Raw genomic sequence first — 21,076 nt, 5'->3', positions numbered from 1 at the left:
TCCTCCTAAATCGAGTAGCTGGGATTACAGGGATGCACCACTACACCTAGCTGTTTTTTGTATTTTTAGTAGAGACGGGGTTTCGTCATGTTGGCCAGGCTGGTTTCTCACTCCTCACCTCAAGTGATCCGCCCGCTTCAGCCTCCCAAAGTGCTGGATTACAGGTGTGAGCCACTGCGCCAGGCCAAGAGTCTCTGTTTTGCTTCATGGGGTATAGGTAAATGAATCATGCATATTGATGTGTACGTCCTATGAAATGTTGTCCACCTTGGACAAGCTAAATCTTTGAGATTGTGGGACCTAAAGGGAGTACCCAAGAGATGCACATATCATGGGCCTCGCAGGACAGTCAGCTCTTTGCAGACTGGTCCACAGTATCAGGCAGGAAAGGGTGTCCCTCACAGCCACCCCCAGCAGCTGGGATGGATGCTGACCCCTATGTAGATACTACTGGGTGTCCCACATGTTGCAGGGCATTTCTGAGCCTTTGTGGCATTTGATCTGCAGGCTAGCCTGGCATGGGGCCGGTTAAGTTACGGTTGAGGAGGTGAAGACCTCTAGAGAGACTGTCCTGGTCTGGGCCCTGTCCACTCTGTCAACAGCTCTCAGTAGCCACGCATTGTCATGACCCAAGGTGCAAGGCCTGTCTTGGGGTAGCTGCTCCTAGCAGCATCTGTGGGACAAATAACGTTTTCTTTTCCTGATTACATGTCTACTGAAGAGAATTAGGAAATAGGGAAAGAAGGAAGAAAATAAAAATCACTGAAATTATCTATGATCTCACTGCTAGAGATGATTAGTAGGTTAGTAGATTCCAGGTTTATTGATTAATTATAAAGTCATTTGTGTACTTTTTAAGAAGCTTAGCATTCTTTCATGAATATTTCTCATGTGATTTAAATATTCTCCAAAAATCCCACTTCTAGATTGTATAATATTCTATTCTATGGTTATATTGTTATTTTTTAAAAACCAGTTTTAGGACATTGAGGCTGTTATTGGTTTTCTCTGTTATAAATATGATTGCATTGAACATCTTTAAACTTTTTTTTAGAAATTCATTGCATAACTTGATAATTTAAAAAAATGGAGATGGGGTCTTGCTCTGTTGTCTAGGCTGGAGTGCAGTGGTATGATCTTGGTTCATTGCAACCGCCGTTTTCCAGGCTTGTGGCATCCTCTCCCCTCAGCCTCCTAAGTATCTGGGACTACAGATGCTGCCACGCCTTGCTTTTTTTTTTTTTTTTTTTTTGTAGAGACCGGGTTTTGCCATGTTACCCAGGCTGGTCTCAAATTCCTGGGCTGAAGCAATCTTCCCGCCTTGGCCTCCCAGGGTGCTAGGATTACAGGCGTGAGCCACTGTGCTTGGCCTGAACATTTTTTAAAATATGATTTGGGTAGATTCTTCAAAGGGAAATTGGGGGGTATAAGACTTTTAAGGGTCTTCCGAAAATATTGCCAGATGGGGCTTTTGGAATGGAAGAGACAACTTACATTCCCACAGAGAAGAGAGTGACTGCACCCTTGTCAATGCCGAATATTATTTAAAAAACCTTTGCAAATTTGGCAGTAAACGATATGGGCACATGATGTTTAAATTTTCTTTCCTATCTTTTTATTTTGAAAATCTGACTTTGTGTCATCTGGATCATTGATGAAAGGAGTTTTGCTGTTTGCTAGAATTTTGTTAGGGCCAAACATCATAATGTCAGTGGATGATCACAGTAGGTGGGGTAAGACCTTTGTGCTTTTTAAAATTTGAATAAAATAAAATAAAATAAAATAGAATTAAATTCTACTCAGGTAGGTTCAGGGCAATAAACATTCTAATAACATGTCTTTTAAACAAATTATAGGATATGATGGGCATAGACTGCTTTTGGTCTTCCCCCAGCCTCCTCATCCTCCCTCTTTAGGGGTAGCCTTGAACTTGCAATGGAGAATGAGGGCCAGGAGAGGGGGTGGAGTCAGCACCTGGCTGTCTGGATAGCCCCACCATACCTTGTTCAGTCGCTTCTCTTCATTTCAAATGACCCCTATTGGACCTCACACTCTTTGCTAGTCTTTCCCCTAAGGACGCAGACAGAAAATTCATGATGGGCAGACAGAAAATTCATGATCCTCCATACTCCATGCTTGTGTCGTCTGTGGAGGACCTCCACATCCTCTGCAAATGTGCTAAACTTTTCTGCTTTCCTCCAAGGCATCAGCCCTTCCAGAGTTGCAGCAACTATGAACAGTGCCTGACCTCTGAAGCTGTTGCTCCTAAAGCTTGAGAGAGATGAAAAAATCACTTTACTAGGTGGTGATGAACTAATTAAAGACAGTCTTTCATTGAGGGGTTGGAAGCAGCTGGAATGGAGGGTGCTTACCGTGCTGGAGGGAGCAAGATGGCACCACTTTCTCTAGGGCTGGTCATGATCAGTGTGGTTTTGTTCACAGGCACCTGAGCGCATCAGGTGGGGAGACCCTCATGTACTATGCAAGGTGCTCACCTGCTCTTTGGTGTGTGCTGGGGGTGCACCTCCATGGGTGTTGCCTGGTTGACAGTGAGTGGGCCCCACAGGACCTGGTGGGCCCATGTATTAGTCCGTTCTCATGCTGCTATGAAGAAATACCCAAGACTGGGTAATTCATAAAGGAAAGAGATTTAATTGACTCACAGTTCCACGTGGCTGGGGAGGTCTTGGGACACTTACAGTCATGGCGAAAGTGGAAGCAAACATGTCCTACTTCACTTGGCAGCAGGAGAGTGAAGTGCAGAGTGAAGGAAGGAAAAGCCCCTTATAAAACCATCAGATCTCGTGAGAACTCACTATCATGAGAACAGCACGGGGGAACCACTCTCCTGATCTATTCCCTTCCCATGAGCTCCCTCCCCCAACACATGGGGATTACAATTTGGATTACAATTCAAGGTGAGATTTGAGTGGGGACACAGAGCCTGAACATATCAGCACAGTTCTGTGTTCTGTACCAAAGCTTTCAAGGAGGTGCCTAGGTGTGTGAGCCTGGGTACTGCAGGTGCAGACGGCACTGGCGATGCCGTGCCCCATCTCCCTGGGTTGAGACTGCAGACTGGGTCGTCCTCAGCTGTGCCTGGCCTGCCATCAGCACCACACTCTGTCCCAGGTGCACACCTGCCCTCACCTGTGGCAGTGCCGAGGCCTTGGAGATGGATTCCAAAAGGCTGGAGATGGGATGAGGCCTGCAGAGTGGAGATGGAGTGTGCTGAAGGCTGCTAATGGGGTGGCAGTCCTCCAGTGGTCTGGCCAGTGGGGTCCCTCGGTGTCTTTTGGGGAGCACGCATCTGCCACAGTCTTTGGCGGTTCTCCATTTTCCTCAGTGAGCTGGTGGCTCTGATGTCACTGTGAGGATGCTTGCCATTGACCCAGAGGGCTTTGGGTGCCTGACAAATCCACCTTGTGTTTGTTACTGGCTGAGGCGTGCAGAGCTGACCGATTTCTGTCTGATTTGACCTTGCTGTTTGGCTTGCTCCTGCAACACAGTCCCTGCTTTCCTAGTGGGGACGGGGGCCTTCTGGACACAATGTGTGCAGGACTCAAGGAAATGTTGGCAGTTGGTTGGCTTGGTTGAACATTTGTTTTTCTGCTACTTTGGCTATGAAGATAAATCTTGAACCCTAGGCCAGGCACAAGGCTGGAGTTTGAGACCAGCTTGGGCAGCATAGTAAGACCCTGTCTCTACAAAAAAGTGTTAAAAAATTGTGCCCCTAAAACGCTTAGCTTTCCTCCTATTGGGTTTGAATATGACATTCAAAATTGTTTACTTCTAAACTAGAGGTCCTGGGATTTTGCATTTTTTCATCTGAAGAGTAGTGTAAAAATAATAAATAAATGTTGTGTATGTACAGTTACAACTAGCTATATGTAGTAAATTTAGTCCAAAAAAATCATGACATTTGTTTTCTGATAAAGTTGAACTTGGAATGAAGCGGAGCAGTTGTTATCTGATGGACTCTTGGTGCATTACCCTCTAATGTGAATCCTCATCCTTTGGTTGCTGTAACATTGTTTGTATGTTGGAGTTTTATAGCCGGGGCACATTTATGTGTCTGAGGGAATGGCTTCTGTTCTGCCATCTGCATGGAGGAAGCTGTCCCCGTTGGACCCACCGAGGAGGCAGCGTCCAGGCTGCAGCGCCAGCCTGTGTGTCAGCTGCTACGGGGTGACTGCATCATCCGCGGTGTGCTTGGGACGATTCGGGTAAACGTGCTGCCTCCTGGCCTCCTGAGGGCTTGCCATGGGCAATTGCTCAGTCAGCCTTCTAGCTGTCCCTCCTGGGCCCCTGTGCTGCTGGTCCCCTTGGAGGCTGTGCAACCTGGGGAAGGTCACTGACTCTCTAGGTCTCAGTTCACCTTCTCTGAGATAGCTGTTTGTCCACCTTGTAGGTTTTTGAGAGGATTAGATAAGATCATATGTATGCAGATCAGGTGGGACAGGCCAGCTACCACAGCGAATGCTCAGTAAAAGGCAGCTCGTGAGCCGAGTGTGTACTCGTGAGACATCTGCCCGGCACTGGCACAGTCAGAGACCCAGTTCCCGCCTTTTGGAGACATAGAGACCAAGGAGAAGAAGGAATATGTGTGGTGGAAGCAATTAGCAAGTGAGAGTGGTTTTACAATCACGTCTTGAACTAAGCAGTTTTTCAAGAAAGGCTTTAGATGTGGAGGAGAGTGAGGCCCCCAGGCCCAGAGGTGGTGGCTCTGACGCCTCCTTCGCTCCCTCCGTTCCCTCTCCTTCTACTCTTTCCTCCTCTGTGCATTTTTATGGAGCACTCAGGATGTCCATGCACTAGGCATAGATAAAGACATGGCTTTGTCCCCAAACTGGTGGAAGACGGGTGTGCCCATGGTTGCCACACAGGGCTAACGACTGCACCAGGGAGACAGAGGAAGATGTGAGTAGACCTGCTGTCTCCTGGCTTCCTGAGGGCTCAATGTACTTTGGTCAATCAAGGGAGACTTCATGGAGGAGGCCAAATGCTGTTGTCTGAATGTTTGTGTGTCCCCGAAACTCCTCAATTGAAACATAACTCCACTGTGATAGTATTGATAGTATTGAGCAGTGGGGCTTCTAGGAGGGGATTAGGTCAAGAGGCTCCTCCCTCATGTGTGGGATTAGTGCCTTTATAACAGAGGCCGGAGGAGCTTGTTCACCCCTTCCACCACTCGAGGACTCACAGAAGGTGCCATCTATGAAGAATGGGCCCTCACCACACACCAGATCTGCCAGCACCTTGATCTTGGACGTCTCATCCACCAGAACTAGGAGCAACACAGTTTTGCTGTTTCTAAATGACCCCATTGAAGGTATTTCGTTATAGCAGCATGGCTGGACTGAGACATAGACCTCGGGCTGAGACTTAGCGAAAGAACAGATTTTTTTTTAAGGTGAACAAATGGGGAAAGAGTATTCTAGGTCAGTGGGTTGCAGTGAGAAAATATTAGAATGCATATACTTATTTTTACTTCATTATTTCAAACTTTGTATATTATGTGTACAATGTACTATTACCATAGTATATGTATATAATTTATAATTTATAAATAAATATACATGACCTGTGTGCTTAGACATTTTTGCTTGTAGGAGTATATGCTTCAGAAAATTGGGGGCCCACAGGCGGGCAGTGGGAACACGTGTTAAGACGGGGAGGGCAGGGCAGGCCATGCATGGCTGCAGGTGGGGGAAGAGGTGGGAGGGTGTCCGCAAGTGTCATGGGTAGATGCTACTGCTTACAGTGCCTGAAATTTCAAACTCAAACTCTAAATTCCTTTTGTAGCTTTTAGTTATTGTGAACTTAAAATCCGCAGACCACATCTTGCTCCTTTGCTGCCCTGACTCTCCTAGGCCCCTCTTTCTGAACCCTTGAGGGCAAATCCTGGCACAAGTCGGGGAGGGATTGGATACACCAGTTTGGTGATCAGAAATGTTGATAGGACTGCTTTATTTGTGTGGAGAAATCTTCCTTAGGAGGATGAGATTATTTATTCATGCTTGGAGCAGGGGCACCCTTCTAGGGCCCACATGCATTTATAAGAATGGAGACTTGTAATCTGGTGAAGCTCATTCCGGATGTCCAGGGTGCTGCGGGGCTGCAGGGATGAGTGAAGGTTCTTTCCCTGCCTGCATGGAATGCGCACCACGGGCAGCATCGTCTTCAAGTTCAGAGGCGTATAGATGTCTATGGGTGAGGCAAAAGGCAGGTGTTATGGGAGGAAGCGGGAGGGAGAAGGGCAAGAGGGGTCTGGACAGGTTTTGCTTGAGAAGAAATGGCAGTGGACACATGGCTCGTCTGAAAGGTGGGTGTACACAGAAAGGCCAGAGGCTTGTGGGAGCAGGAGTGAGCCCAGGGGCGGGGTGTTGCTCTTGGTGAGCATGTCGGGTGGCCCTTGCCCTTTGGGTCACCATTCCTCCTGATTGCGGCCCTGCCCGAGGTCGTGTGAGTCTGGTTCTGGTGTGGAGCGTTTCTTCCCATCTTTGTCGAAAACCAAATCAACCAGCCACGAATGGTAAAGAAAAACAAGCCCGTTAGAACACATACCTTGATTTCATATCGAATTGTTTGCAGTGGGGAGCTCTGTCTCGACCACAGTGCTTTAATAGTTGATATTTGTTTACATTTCACAAAATGCTTACATTTCGTACTCCATGCAGTTCACGACAGGAAGCCAGGTTTATCACTTTCGCATGGGAATAATAATGCCTTCTATTTGCAAAACGTGTGACTATTTAAAGCTTTTCACAGGCAACATCTAATTTCATGTTCCTTGGCTTTAAGGAACAAATAATTAATGAAATGTACATAGAAGTATAATTAATGGATTTGTTTCTTCTTCTCTAATGTGGCTATTAGCTGAATGAGGAATTCAGGCCAGTGTTTGTTATTTTAATGTGTGAAACCTAATTGGAATGTGATGCCCAATGGTTGTCCAAGCCACATGGTGGGCTGTTTTCTGAAGGTCACTGGTCCCAGGGATGGCAGCTTGGTGGCTGGGCAGGCACCCACCTAGTCGATGTCATTTTGGGAGGTTGAGGGTATAGCACTAAAAACTGAATTTGAAGATACACATAGTTACATCAAGGGGACTGAGCGGGGGGCACCCTGTGAAGCTCTCTCCTGATGGGCCATGCGGGATGGAGTGTGGCCCGAGTACGGTGCAGGCTGGGACCACCGCAGGGGCCTGCTCTCATCTCCTCCATGTTAGAGGAGCGTCTTCTGGGTGCTCTTGTGGGACTTAGGAGTATGTCCTAGGTCCTGAGCAGTGCAGAGACTCGGCCTGGTGCCAGTGGTGGGGTGGATCCGCCAGTGTGGCCCCTCTCCTGTCTGTCCCACTCGCCTCCCGCCTCTGTCTGTAGCCTGTGCCCCTTTTTTGCCTGGCATGGTTTGAGCTTCTGTCCTGGTACAGTTTGTTTGGCTGTGGATGCAAGTTCACTTCAGTTCTGTTTCTCCCCTTTCGACAAAATCACCTTCCTTCCCCGCCTGGCCTTGTCCGGTGGCTCCTGCTGCCCCGTGCTGTGCTTCTCAAGCCTCTGTGTCACCTCTTGCTGCCGCATCCCTTCCCCAGCTCAGCTATTCACTGTTGTCTGCAGCTCTGACTCTTCGCTCTGGCTGCCAAGTCTCCTGATCCCCTGCTTGCGTTCCAAGTGGAAGCCGTGTGCGCCGTTCACACTGGCTTCGCAGCTTCCCGCTCTCTCCTCCACAGCCCAGGAAGGCTTCCCGCTCTCTCCTCCACAGCCCAGGAAGTGCCACCTCCAGCCATGCTCCCTGGAAGCTGTGTGTGGGAGAGGCGCGTGCCAGCTGTGATGCTCGTCCGAACTCAGCTCTGGACCCGAAGCTGGCAGCAGGGACAGAAGGCTGCCACGTCTGCTGGCTCTCCCTGGTGTGGTCCTCCTGGTTCCCTGAAGGGAACAGGAGCCAGTGTCCTCATGACCAAGGCTTCAGCTCATTGTTCAAATGATTAGGTGGCAGGTGAGGCGCTTTCTGATCTCCCCTGGTAATTAGTTGTGTGATCAATGAGGACTGTAGACGATGGTAGAGGATCTGCTTGTCGCCACACACAGTGCGTTAGGGACAGAGCTTGCTACCAGTGGCTCCACCTCTTTGCAGGCACCTGCCCTGAAGGACATGAGCGAGTGAGGTGCTCTTGGGTCTGCTTAGACACGGGTCACTGGCTGCTAAGAAGGCAAATGCCATGCCGTTCAGATATATTCTCTGCTACTGGATGGTGTAGTGCTGCTGTGATGTAGCAAATGCATTGGCTTGTTGACTGTTAAGAGGTGGTAAGACATCAAGGGACCCTCTGGCTTGCTTTTGGGTTGGCAGGGTTGGTAGAGGGGCCCACTGCTCAGAGCCCAGTAAGGGGCGGGACAGCTGTGTTTGGAAGTGGGCCAAGGAAGCCGGCACCCTCTTATTGGAAATATTCTCCATCCTGTGACCTGTTTGTCACTGTCTCTGGTGCTCCTGTGACCTGTTTGTCACTGTCTCTGGTGCTGTTTTATGGAAACCTTCTCTAAGCAAAGATGTCTTTGAGTATTTGTTCCCCTTCCCTCCCTGGGTGATGTAGCCTGCCGGTAAGGTGTGGCCAGAACTTGCCGGTAAGGTGTGGCCAGCTTCAGAGCCCGGAGGAACGGAGTCTCTCCCTCAGCTGTCAGTGGAGAGAGGTTTCTGAGTCTGGAACCTTATACTTACAGCTGGAGAGCTTAGAGACAGAGTTGTGTCGCAACTGTTGAGACTGATTGTGTATTTCCATAGAGGACCTCGGCCTGGAACTTCAAACCCTAGGCTCCTACACCTACCTGCCTACCGGGCATCTCTACTCATAGGTACCTCCAAGCCAGCATGTCTAAAACTGAACTCTTACTCCCCCACCTGCTCCTCCCTGCCCCTCAGCCCCCCAGCCCTGTCACTCCCTCACTGTCCCATTCCGGTCACCAGCATCCTTGTCTGCCCGGTGATTCAGGCCACACATCTCAGACACTTCTTTCATCACCTTTTCCCATAGCCCAGTGCATGTGTGAAACCTGTTTTTTCTGCCTCCAGCGTTCATCCTAATATGATCACTTTTCACTGTCACCACCAGCAGTGCTCGTGTGTCCTCTCTCCCTGGGTTTCTGCAGGGCCTCTGACCGGGTGCCGTCCTCCCCACCTGCGATGGTCTGGTCTGGATGCAGCAGCCAGTGACCCTTGTGATCCCTGATGGCATGCCCTGTGCCCCTCGGGCCTCCCTCCTGCTGAGGCTCCTCACCCACGCACCCCTTCGCCCCACAGGCCTCTGCGGTTGCTCTACCCAAAACTCTCCCTGGGTGCGCACGTTAGTCCCCTGGCTTTGCCCTAGGAGGCCTTCCCTGGCTCATGTGTCTCCTGCACGGGGCCTGGTCATTGTGAGCTCCAGGAGGGCAGACAATCGTCTTCTTGTCCCTGTCCTGGCCCTGCATCGGGCCGCCAGGACTGTTTGTTGAATAAACAGATGGACTTGTGAGCAGGCACCCTGGCCAGGGGAGGACGGTGGGCAGGTCCACAGACTCGTAGGCCTGGATGGGACTCTGGAATCCTCCCTTCTGCCAACTTCTGGGTGGGTGCCAGGTGTGGGTGCAAGGCTGTCTCACCTGAGCCTCCGTGGGTCGGGAGAGGCCTCAATGCAAACAGAAAGTCCTGCAGAGAGGCTGAAGTATGAGCAGCAGTGAGAGAGATGAGCCGGGGAGGCTGAGCTCCTTCCGTGAGCCCCGCCCCGCCCCGCCCCATGGACTGCTGCTCACCTACATTACATTCTTATTTTACTGTTTTCCTCTAAGTAAACTACCTACCAGAAACCAGGAGAAGCAATTGTTTTTCAGACCAACTTTTGCCCTTGCCTTCTCTCCTCCCAAATTTAACTTGCTGGCTAAATACATTTTGGATAAATTATTTATTTGCTTAGAAACCAATTTATCAAGCTGTAAAAAAATCATCAGATTAGGTCGGCACGGTGGCTTATGCCTGTAATCCTAGCACTTTGGGAGGCCAAGGTGAGTGGATCACCTGAGGTTGGGAGTTCGAGACCAGCCTGACCAACATGGAGAAACCCGGTCTCTACTAAAAATACAAAAAATTAGCCAAGTGTGGTGGCATGCGCCTGTAATCCCAGCTACTTGGGAGGCTGAGGCAGGAGAATTGCTTAAACCCGAGAGGTGGAGGTTTCAGTGAGCTGAGATTGCACCATTGCACTCCAGCCTGGGCAACAAGAGCAAAACTCCATCTCAAAAAAAAAAAACAACAAAACCGTCAGATTATTAAAGTTTATTAAAGTCATCATATGTGGATGCTTTCTCTTTAGACAAGATGTCTCTATCATAACCTTGATTCTCCTAAGCTGTTTTCCTCTGTTCTTGGGATCAGGAAAAGTTCAAAGTAGAGAAAATTATGGCCTGTGAATCTTTTTTCCATCTTTTCAAAGAAGACTAAATGTTCGACAGCTACCTGGAAGTCTGACTCACCCTCCAGGCATCTGACTGTGCTTTTATTCTGGTATTAGTTTTGTTGCCTTGGATTTAAAATCCACAAGGATTGTGAAAACCAAGTGCAGAAGAAGGAGAAAAACCTGAAAACCGCCCCCACATTCTAAATAGTGGTGAGGACTCCTAGCAATTCATTCCTACTGATGGCTTTTAGCCTGTGTAATAGACCACTAGCCACGTTGCATATGCGATCGGCTTTGGTTGGACGAGTCGACTTTATTTCCCTCCCAGTCTGAGGACACATCTGCAGTCCTGCCCCCGGGGGAAGTGCACATCCAGCCCTGGGGTGGGTTGCTTTTCTTGCAGGCTGGGCGCTGATCCTTGCCTCCGTTAGGAATCTGTTTGAACCTCCACCCGGAGAACAGACTGGAAGGAAATACACCAGGACATTAAAAATAGAGGTCTTGGCATATAGTGCTAAGGGTGGTTTAAAAAATTCTGTCTTTTCATCTTTTCCATATTTTCTACAATGATCATGCGTTCCCGTTTTTATAATGAGAAAATTCCCAGTTAGCTAGATTTGCTAAGGGTGTGGAATAAAAAGTCACTTTCTGAAAAATTGTGGAAAACAATTTGATGTGTGTCTTTTTAAGCATTTTGGAAGCGCGGTGGAGTTGCTATGGGGATAGCAAGGTTTACTCTCTACAGAGAGTGGTTCCATCTGGCACCCGTCGCTCCCGAGCTGGGCTGGGCAGTTCTGTGCAGAGCAGTTTCTTGTTAGATGTGGAAACAGTTACACAGAGAAGCACTGTTCCATCTTTTCCCCCTGGAACCATCATTTCGCTTTGATCTAACAATAGAAAAACTTTTTTTTTTTTTTTGAGACAGAGTTTTGCTCTTGTTGCCCAGGCTGGAGTGCAGTGGTGCGATCTTGGCACACCACTGCAACCTCTGCCTCCCGGGTTCAAGCGATTCTCCTGCCTCAGCCTCCTGAGTAGCTGGGATTACAGGCATGCACCACCACCCCAGGCTAAGTTTCTGTTTTTAGCAGAGATAGGGTTTCTCCATGTTGGTCAGGCTAGTCTCAAATTCAGGTGATCCGCCCTCAGGTGATCCGCCCTCCTTGGCCTCCCAAAGTGCTAGGATTACAGGCGTGAGCCACCACTTCTGGCCTAGAAAAACATTTTAAACTCCTTTCTGTACCCTCTGCTTCCTCTGGGTGCTGGTGTTTCCTGCGTGGGGCTCGGTCCGTGTTTCTCAGTCTGGAGGGTTTCTGAGCTGCTGTTGGAGTGGGGGTCTCTCCTGCACCTGGTGTTCCATGTTGGACTTTCAGATCACAGTTGGAATTAATTTTCTTTTGCAGACGTGTTGACATCTTCCTTTGAGGTTACGTTTTAATTCCCCTTTGCTTTGTCCCTGGAACTGTGGACTCCCTCCCTCCATAGTCTTGCTTGGAACCAGCGTGGTTCCATCTCAGTTTAGAGATGAGGATTGTAACATTCCATAAGGGACTGTGGTTGGGGGCATAATGTGTGCAGGTAGAGTTCTGTTTTATATTTAATGGAGAATGAAACACAGTGACTTAAGAAGCAGCACGTGTCTCTGTCTTTGTGATCTTGGGTTATCCCTGGAGGCCCCACTCGTAGGACGCCTGCTAGGCATGCTGGCTTGGGCTCTGGAGGCCAGCTTGCTCTTGTTCTGGGCTGTGGCCTTTGGCCAGTCCGAGTCCTGCTCCCTCATCTTGAAAATGGGATCATGACATCTGCCTGCTTGCAGGGTTACTCTGACTGTCAGATAAGATGGTGCAGGTGCCTGCTGGGAAATGCAGGGGACTAAGTGCATCACCCCACGTCCTGGGCACTGGCAGGGTCACTGGTGTCCTGCCTGCTTCCTCCTGTGATCTGATAGGATGTGGCTCTCTGAGGCCACCGTAGATGGTCTCTTAGTCCCCAGAGCTTCTAGTTCATATACTTAGTACTAAGGAAGGTGCTATGGTTCGTGGGCTTGTGGACAGTGACCGCCAGGTGGCTGATTTGTTCTTGTGTTGCAGACAGAGGTGATAATTTCACTCCTGGTCCCAGGGCCAAGTGGAACTGGGGTGATCTGTTCAGTGGAAAAAGCAGTTAGTTTGAAGACATTCAGGGAACATGGAACCTTGTTCCTAGCTCGGTCTCCAAGTAGCATTGACCCCCGAGCAACCAAAGATCCATCCCCTCAGTGCATACGATTGTGTGACAGCCCTGCACCAGTCACTGTGATCACTCAAGACCTCTGGACTCAGTTTTCCCATGGAGAACCCCCTTCATGGAGGCATTGCTGTCCAGCAGTTTGCATGTGTTCTTTCATTTGACCTATGTAATTCATTTATGAGGCTGGGAAGTGTAGTGATCAGTCCCATTTTACACATGAGGAAACTGAGGTCTAGGGAATTTAGCAGCTTGTCTGAGGTCACATGCTGTTAAGATCTCGTCTCTAAAATGGGAGGCTGGGGTAGAGTCTGGTGGCCCCCTGGACGACCACCCCGGTTCTTAAGGTCAACGTGTCTGCCTCCTTGCGAAGTCACGGCGCTTGGGCTGATTGTGAAGGAAATGGACAGTGGAGTGAGGCTGTTCCTGGCCATCCTTACCCACAAACTTGCTCTGAAAATCCACCTAAAACCCCAGGAACTATTGGGAACTGTAAACTAACAGCAGGTGCCAGAATATCTGCCTTTCCCAAGTCTGGAGGGCATGAGATCACAGAGCCATCTAAGCATGAACCCAGGATTTCTCTTCCTTATTTTCCAGCATTGGAACTGGAGACAGATTGCTCAATGACTGGATGTGCTTTATTGTGAAACGAGAAGGAGCCCCCTCTTAAAAACATTCTGCTGTTGGGCTGGTCCCCTTCATGCATTGCCTCTTGTTGATTGTTGATAGATTTTTTGCTTGACTGGAAGGATATTACAGGTGCCTGTGCCACACAATATTTTATGATTGATCAGTGTCTTGAAGCACTGTTGGATGCACCTGATGCCTTCTTTATTTGGGCTGTCAGTGTTCACACAAAAGGAAGACTTTCTACATCTACTCTGTGCTCTTTCTGTGATAAGCTGGGTTATTTTGGAGAGCAGGTGGGAGAATGTGCAGATGTGGGACTCAGCACCCACAGAACTGAGGGGCGGTGTGGTGCAGGCCAGAGGGCGTGGACTGCAGAGTCCTGCCAGCCTGGGTTCACATCTCTGTGAGGTTTGCACCAAATCTGGGTTACTTTTAGGATCCTGGAGAGACTCAATATCTGGGGAGAGGCCTACACATAGGCGGCCTCTCCCGGGTGGTGACTACACCTGTGTTTCTGTGTGAAAATGTGATTTTATAACATTACATTCCCGGGGAGCTCACCGAGATGCCTCCTGCTCCTGCTCAACAGCCCCAGCCCCTGTTCCTGCTGAGGTTCTGGTGGGAGAGGGGACATTAAGATTGCTGCTTGTAAGGCCAGGCGGGTGGCTCATGTCTGCAATCCCGGCACTTGGGAGGCTGAGGTGGGCGGATCACCTGAGGTCAGGAGTTCGAGACCAGCCTGGCCAGCATGGTGAAACCCTGTCTCTACTAAAAATAACAAAAATTAGCTGGGCGTGGTGGCGCATACCTGCAATCCCAGCTACTCAGGAGGCTGAGGCAGGATAATTGCTTGAATCTGGGAGGCAGAGGTTGCTGTGAGCTGAGATCACACAACTGCACTCCAGCCTGGGCCACAGAGCAAGACTCTGTCTCAAAAAAAAAAAAATTGCTGCTTGTAACTGCGGGCTCCAGAGAACATTTGTGACCCATGAAGCCTGCGGTTGGAGGGGCCTGGTGTTAGGGAGAGGATACTGGAAATGTTAATGCAGCTAATCCAATGAGATTAGCCTGCTGAGCTCAGGGATTTGAGGGAACAAAGGGGAGTGCAGGGGCCACTTAGAAGTTTAAACAGACTCCCTCTCCCTTTTCACCTACGTCTTGTGTGAGGATTTCAATAGCTCCTAAATGAGCTTGCCTGAATGGCTGTGGCACTCTTTTAAATTCTAATTAGCTAGTGAATTAACCAGGATGAATTTTGATTAGTCAGAATGAATTACAGGTATTAATGATCATACAGTCTTAGAGCAAATGAAAGTAGCAGTTGTCCAGAGGGGGCTTGGGCCAGCCATCCGGCTGGAGAGACCTTCAGTAGGCTCAGAACGGCTGCGCTCATTCACGCTCTGTTCCACTCTCTTGTAATGCCTGCGCCAGTCACAGTGTGGACTGGGGACCAGACGCAGATGCCCTGGCTGCCCTTGGCGGGCCTGGAAAGAGTGGAGCCCTAAGTTGCCGGCTGGCACACCTCCAGCTGTGGCCCGTGGGGTTTGCTCCGTGGTGGCCTGGGCCACGCAGGCTGTAGCAGCCGTGAGATGCCATGGAGCCAAAGGCTGCGACTGTAGCTGTTTGTGCTGCAGCCAGCCTTCACCCAGTTCCTGACTGCTGTTTGTTTGGTTTGCCGTGGGTACTTCTGGGGACCTCCTGGCAGCATGCTGGCCCATGCAACTCTCCTCATGCCAGTTGTAGGGTCCCTGTTCCTGTTTGGCCAAGGAAGGAATTTCCTAAGTGTATACATATTTCTTTGGCTTTGCCATGTTTTGGATGGCCTTGGACATAGAAACTCATTGCACATTAGTTAAATAACTAGGCCAGCATTCTGAAAGACCCGACTCCAGACCTACTTTGGTGATGGAGATGGGCACATGCAGGGTCAGGGTGCTTTGAAAGAGTCACACATTCACCTTCCAAAAGAGCAGCCTGGGGCTTCCCTAGTCTCGCAGGGTCAACTTGCTGAACGCTCAGCCCTTGGTCCCAAAGGAGCTTTGAGGCTGCAGGCCCAGGGCCCCGGTGTCCCCGTGAGCTGGTGGCAGGGAAGCGGAAGCAGGCTTTCACACCGCCTCCCCCACATATGCCCACAGTCTCCCCTGGGCCCTTTCTCGCCTCTCCCGTGGCCATCCTGTGGGTTCTTTGGCCTGGGAGGTGCTGCTTCAGCCTCCCTCGGCCTTGAGGTGCTCCAAGACAGTGTCAGCACCTGGGCTAGAGGTCCGTGCTGCCCTGTGCATCCTCAGAGTTTGGCTGTAGTGTGCGTGTGTGCATGCGTGTGCTTGTGTGCACATGAGCGTGTGTGTGCATGTACATGCTTGTGTGCATGTGTGTGCTTGTGTGCACGTGTGCATGCGCGTGTATGCGTGCACACTGTTATTTTCTAATGGACTGTGCAGGCATCTGTTCTCCTCATGGACCAGGAACTCAGTGATCAGGGACTCCCCTGTTTACTTTGATATTCCAGGTGCCCCCAAGAGCGCCTAGCACATAGTAGGTCTTCAGTGACTGGCAGATGAGAGGATATTTAAATGAGGCAGCAGCTTTGGAGGGATGACGACAGATTGTGGTCTAATCTCACAATTTTTGGCTGAGAGAGAATTGGCCCTACTTGAGGCGGGCTTTTTTTTCTTTTCTTTTTTTTTTTTTTTGAGACGGAGTTTCACTCTTGTTGCCCACACTGGAGTGCAATGACGCAATCTCAGCTCACTGCAACCTCTGCCTCCCGGGTTCAGGCGATTCTCCTGCCTCAGCCTCCTGATTAGCTGGGATTACAGGCATGTGCCACTACCCGGCCAATTTTGTATTTTTAGTAGAGACGGGGCTTCTCCATGTTGGTCAGGCTGGTCTGGAACTCCTGACCTCAAGTGATCCACATGACTTGGCCTCCCGAAGTGCTGGGATTACAGGCATGAGCCACCGCGCCAGGCCAAGGCGGGCTTTATTTGTGTCTGTTGGACACCTCACATGGCACCTCACAGGGCGCTGGTTTATAAAGACCCAAACCAGTGTCAAGTTCCATGCTGGCCCCGGCACCTGCTATGTGCTTTCGCTGTGTGTATACACGCGGAAGTTCATTCCGGAGGCTTCCAGGGTAGCTTCCCGGGTGCTGCAGCGGGTCTCCCGCTCATCATCACTCTGTACACAATGTCTTGATATGCTGAGGATTGAAATGCAGCAGTGATCCTGCCTCGAGGTAGACAGCAAAACGCAGGCTATGTGGGAGTCAGCGTGGTGGGACCGAGGGCGTGTCTGAGGGACGGATGCAGGGGCAGAGAGAGCAGCAGGTGAAGGCTGGGCCTCCTGCTGAAAGCTGGTATTGCTGGGACTCCAGGGTCAGCCTTCCAGCTCCTCCTCCTGACTGACCGCTGACAATGTAGGGGTGACTGTCCCAGCCTCCCACTGCAGGGCACTCTGCCGTCAGTAGAGAATCCTCCTCTGTCCCCGCGGTCCCCTCCCCGACTGAACACCCTGGATCCTGCTTTCACAGGGACATGCGTGAAATGGGTCCTGCGCCGTAATTACTTCTGCTGGAGACCGGGATTGCAAAGATGACTGTCATGTTGTCTCGTGCATCTAACATCTTTTACTGTGATTAAAAATAAATGTCGTGGGGTTCATGTCCCACAGACCCTTATGTACTGCAGAGGTCAAACTGGGGCAGGTTTCTCACACACGTCATCACGCGAGGCCAGTGTCCGTCGGGGTGTGTGTCTGCAAGCACGGGGCTTCGTGGCCTATCTTTATGAACCCTCCAGAGTGATGTGAAGCCAGCCACAAACAAACACACACATCATCTGAAAACAATAACAAAAGATTGGGGTTCTAGGAAAAAGAGAAAATAGTTTAACAGAGCTTCATTAAACCAAGGAAGTGCTTCTGACTTGTTGACCTACTGGAATGCCTTGTTTTCACATCTGCAGGAAATTCATCAAAACAATTTTGTTTTATATTCCAGTATTTCAAGTTTTACCCAGTCACTCCAGTGCTTGATTTGATCATCTGCATTTTCCAATTAAAGGTTAAGATTTTAGGAAGCTCTTTGAAGAGGTTGTTTAATTCCTGCTGGTACTTTGGTTTCAGGCCTGGAACTGTGACTGGGTGATTGGGTAATTAGTGGAATCTGACTAAGGTAAGGCAGGGAAGACCTTCATGGACTTCACTTTGATATGGAAAAACCACCTTCACGCACTTACTAATGATGGATTTTTAGAACAATAGTAAAGAGGTTGGTAATATTTTACCCTTTAAAATCTCATGTAGTCTGTATAGTATGTAGAAAAAGAAATAAGAACTAAATGCAAATGTGGTATTTTTTTTTGCAAGCCACTCTGCATTGTTATTTTTTAATTAAAAAATTAAAAAAAATAGATTTATGGGGTACAAGTGCAGTTTTGTTATATGGATATATTTCCTTGTGGTGAAGTCTTGGCTTTTAGTGTAACCATCGTGTCAATAGGGTACGTTGTACCCATTAGATGTACTGTTTTACTTAACTCTAATAAAAGTAATTTTGAAGTAGTTTATTTAAATCTTATCCAACAGCTTTGGCCTTTCACATAGCTCTGATCCCAGCTGTTCCACCTGGGTTTCAGCTGTTACACAGTAGGCTTGTCCACTTATCCATCCACCCATCCATCTATGCTGGCAGGAGCTTTCCCGGGCTGGGTGCTCTTCTCCCTGCCGGCCTGCTCTGCGCCTGGCGCCTGCTCTGCCCCTGTGCCTTCATTTCCACATCTCTCGGTTCTGCAGCAGCTGAGTGTCTTGGGGCTGTTTTTTATGCTGGAAGCACTTAAAGGCTTTATGTCTGACTCCAGCTGATCTTAGTTTTCCAGTCAGGCCATGTTTTCTTTGAGAGTGTTTTACAGCTGAACTTTCCAAGGGAGTAGGCCACCTTTCCATGGGCAGCATGGTATGGGAGGCAGGGCCCCTTGGAGGTGAGAGCCAAGGAGCTGAGCTGTCCCCGGACTCTTCCACTTCCAGCTCTTAGCCTTGGGCACATCACTAACTTCTGTAGAGTGGACATTGGAATATCTCTCAACCTATGAGGAGGATTAATGAGACAAAATATGGGAACAGCACTTGAAACTTTATATCAGCATCCACCCATCCACCCACCCACCTATCCATCCACCTAGCCACCTGTACACCCACCCAGCCACCCACTCGTTCATCTATCCTTCCATCCATGCATCTACCCACCCGTTCCTCTATCCATTCACCCACCCATCCATCATCCATCCACCCACCCACTCGTTCATCTGTCCATCCATCCATGCACCTACCCACCCATTCCTCTATCCATCCACCCGCCCATCCGTCCATCCATCCATCCATCCACCCACCCAGCTACCTGCCCATGCACCCGCACATCCATCCATCGATTTACCCATCCATCCGTCTACCTATCCACCCATTCCTCCATCCATTATCTCCCCAACCACCACCTACCCATCCACCCATCCATCTATCCACCATGTACCCACTCACCCACACATCCATCCACCCACCCACTCATTCATCTCTCCATCCATCCATGCACCTACCCACCCATTCCTCTATCCATCCACCCTCCCATCCATCCATCCATCCACCCACCCACCCTCTCATGCATCCACACATCCATCTATCCATTTACCCATCCATCCATATACCCATCCACCCATTCCTCCATCCATCCATCATCTCCCCAACCACCACCTACCCATCCACCCATCCATTTATCCACCATGCACTCACCCACCCATTCATCCACCCACACACCCACCCACCCATTCATTCCTCTATCCATCTATTCATCCACTCACCCATCCACCATCCATTCATCCATCCATCCACCTACCCATCCATTAATCCATCTTCCCCCGTCCACTCACCCACTCATTCCTGTATCCATCCATGTACCCACCCACCCATCTATTCTTCCATTCATGCACCCATTCATCCACCCATCCAACCCACTAATCCACCTACCCACCCATCCATTCATCCACCCGTCTGTCCTAACATCCACCCACTGATCTACTCATTCATCTGCACATCCATTCATCCTACCCACCCTCCACCATCAACCTTTCTATTGATCTGTCAGTTATTAAAGTTAATTGCCAAACATAAATATCAAATGTTAGGGTAAAGGCCCCAAGTTTTCTCTGTTACCTACCTACGCCTCTCTTTTTGTTATTATAATTACGAATGAATCCTTGAAATCTTTAAACATCTTTATTGACCCATGTGGGCTGTATTGTGGTTAATATTGTAGTCATTTACGTTTACACCTGCAAGTGTTGCCATCAAAAGCTTAGGCCTCTCCTCCCCTCTTCCCCCAAGACATACCCTGTCACAGGCACATCCACATCCACACACACAGCAGGTCTTACTTTTGAATGTTCTGTGTGGAATTCGAGCTTTTGGCAGAGCTTGTGGATTGACCTCATGGTTGAGATTTGCTGTCTTCATGGACAGGTGGGAGTGTTCATTTTAAAGTTAAATTTAATAAATATTTAGAAAGCATGCATCATATGCCTCATTAGCAATTTTGTTAGGTACTCTGGGAGAAACAAACAAGCAAGAGCACAGAATCATCTGGTCCGTCTGTGGCCCCTGCAGTTCCGTGGGGCACTGCTTCCTCTGCACATGAGGTTCCTGGGGAGCAGTATCATCTGCCTTATTATGGTCGACTGCACCCTCTGTTTGGTGGGGGGCATGGGTTCCCCTAAGTGGGAGCTGTGCCTGAGTCAGCGTCACGAGAGAAAATGTGGAGAAACCTCTGGGGTGACCATTCCATGTGGAGCTCCTGGGCAGGAGTCATCCTGAGTCTGCAGGACCCATGTGTACCTGGGCTGTACGGATGCACATGTGACTTCATCCCAGCCCCTCTGTTCTTGAGAGCTTATTCAGTATCAGAAATAATGCGGAGACGAGGTGAGACAGGCATGTGAGGGCAGCCATGTGTAGTCTTGCATTGGATTCAAGTGATATCAATTTTGGAGGCCTGCCTGAAGTTTTTGCTGAGTTTATTCCAGCAGGAAATACTACCACACCTAATTAATCTTCATACAGGACTTTGCCAATTGCTATGATATGGGGCATTGGCATTATTAGCATCATCACTTTTCATATGTGAAGCCAAGGATCGGGTAGATTAAGTGCTGTGCCCAGGTCAGCCCAAGTCAAAAGGCTCAGGGCCGGCTCTCAGGCCCACGTCTTTGACCCTGGCTCTCTGTGCGTCTCACTATGGCCCATGTATCCCTAAGACATGTGGAAAGTAGGGTTTCTCCAGTGGAGGGAACCAGAGCAGACAGCATGATCATTTCTGCTTCAAGGGGATAGAGGCAATTGGAGTTTCCCACATCACCCAGCTCAGAATGGTAGCTGGTGGCCTGCAGGTGAGGGGCAGGGCCCTTGCAGCTCTGCCACCTGGTGTGCATGCCGGCTGTTCTCCAGCCTCTCTTCCTCTTGGTTTTCTTGTCTCAGGTTGTTGACTTTTGCTTTTGGCCTGGTGGAGACTAAGGGGAACAGTGTGAAAAGTGCTGAGCCCGTGTCTTGCACAGAGCATCACTCGCGGCTCAGAGCACTGCAGCTATTATTACTCCTTTCTAAAGAGCCAGTATCTGCCTGGAATTACAAGACAGGCACTGACAGATGTATAAGTAGATGCTCAAGAGCAAATTAAAAATGCATTGTTAAAAATGGATTCAATGTGTGAACAAAGATTGGCATGAAGGTTGGGTCCCTGTATTTTTAGAGGCTAATTAA

At 49.3% G+C, this 21,076-nt stretch overlaps 1 protein-coding gene across 13 annotated transcripts in view; it reads left to right on the top strand.

Annotated features, from left to right (window-relative positions):
- LDLRAD4 (low density lipoprotein receptor class A domain containing 4) overlaps nt 1-21,076 on the top strand; it is a 439,373-nt gene that overhangs the window by 7,911 nt on the left and 410,386 nt on the right. Inside the window, exon 1 of one of the 13 annotated variants that reach the window (XM_063653361.1) lies at nt 7,973-7,995. The exons of the other annotated variants lie outside the window; for them this stretch is intronic. The gene's annotated coding sequence lies outside the window, so the exon portion shown is untranslated. Of the gene's footprint in view, nt 1-7,972; nt 7,996-21,076 lie in introns of those variants that run through there. 13 annotated transcript variants of the gene reach the window in all.

Source organism: Pongo pygmaeus, chromosome 17 (genome assembly GCF_028885625.2).
Source record: "Pongo pygmaeus isolate AG05252 chromosome 17, NHGRI_mPonPyg2-v2.0_pri, whole genome shotgun sequence".
NCBI lineage: Eukaryota > Metazoa > Chordata > Mammalia > Primates > Hominidae > Pongo > Pongo pygmaeus.
Note: the sequence above shows the minus strand (reverse complement) of the source record. Positions and strands in the feature narration are given on the sequence as shown.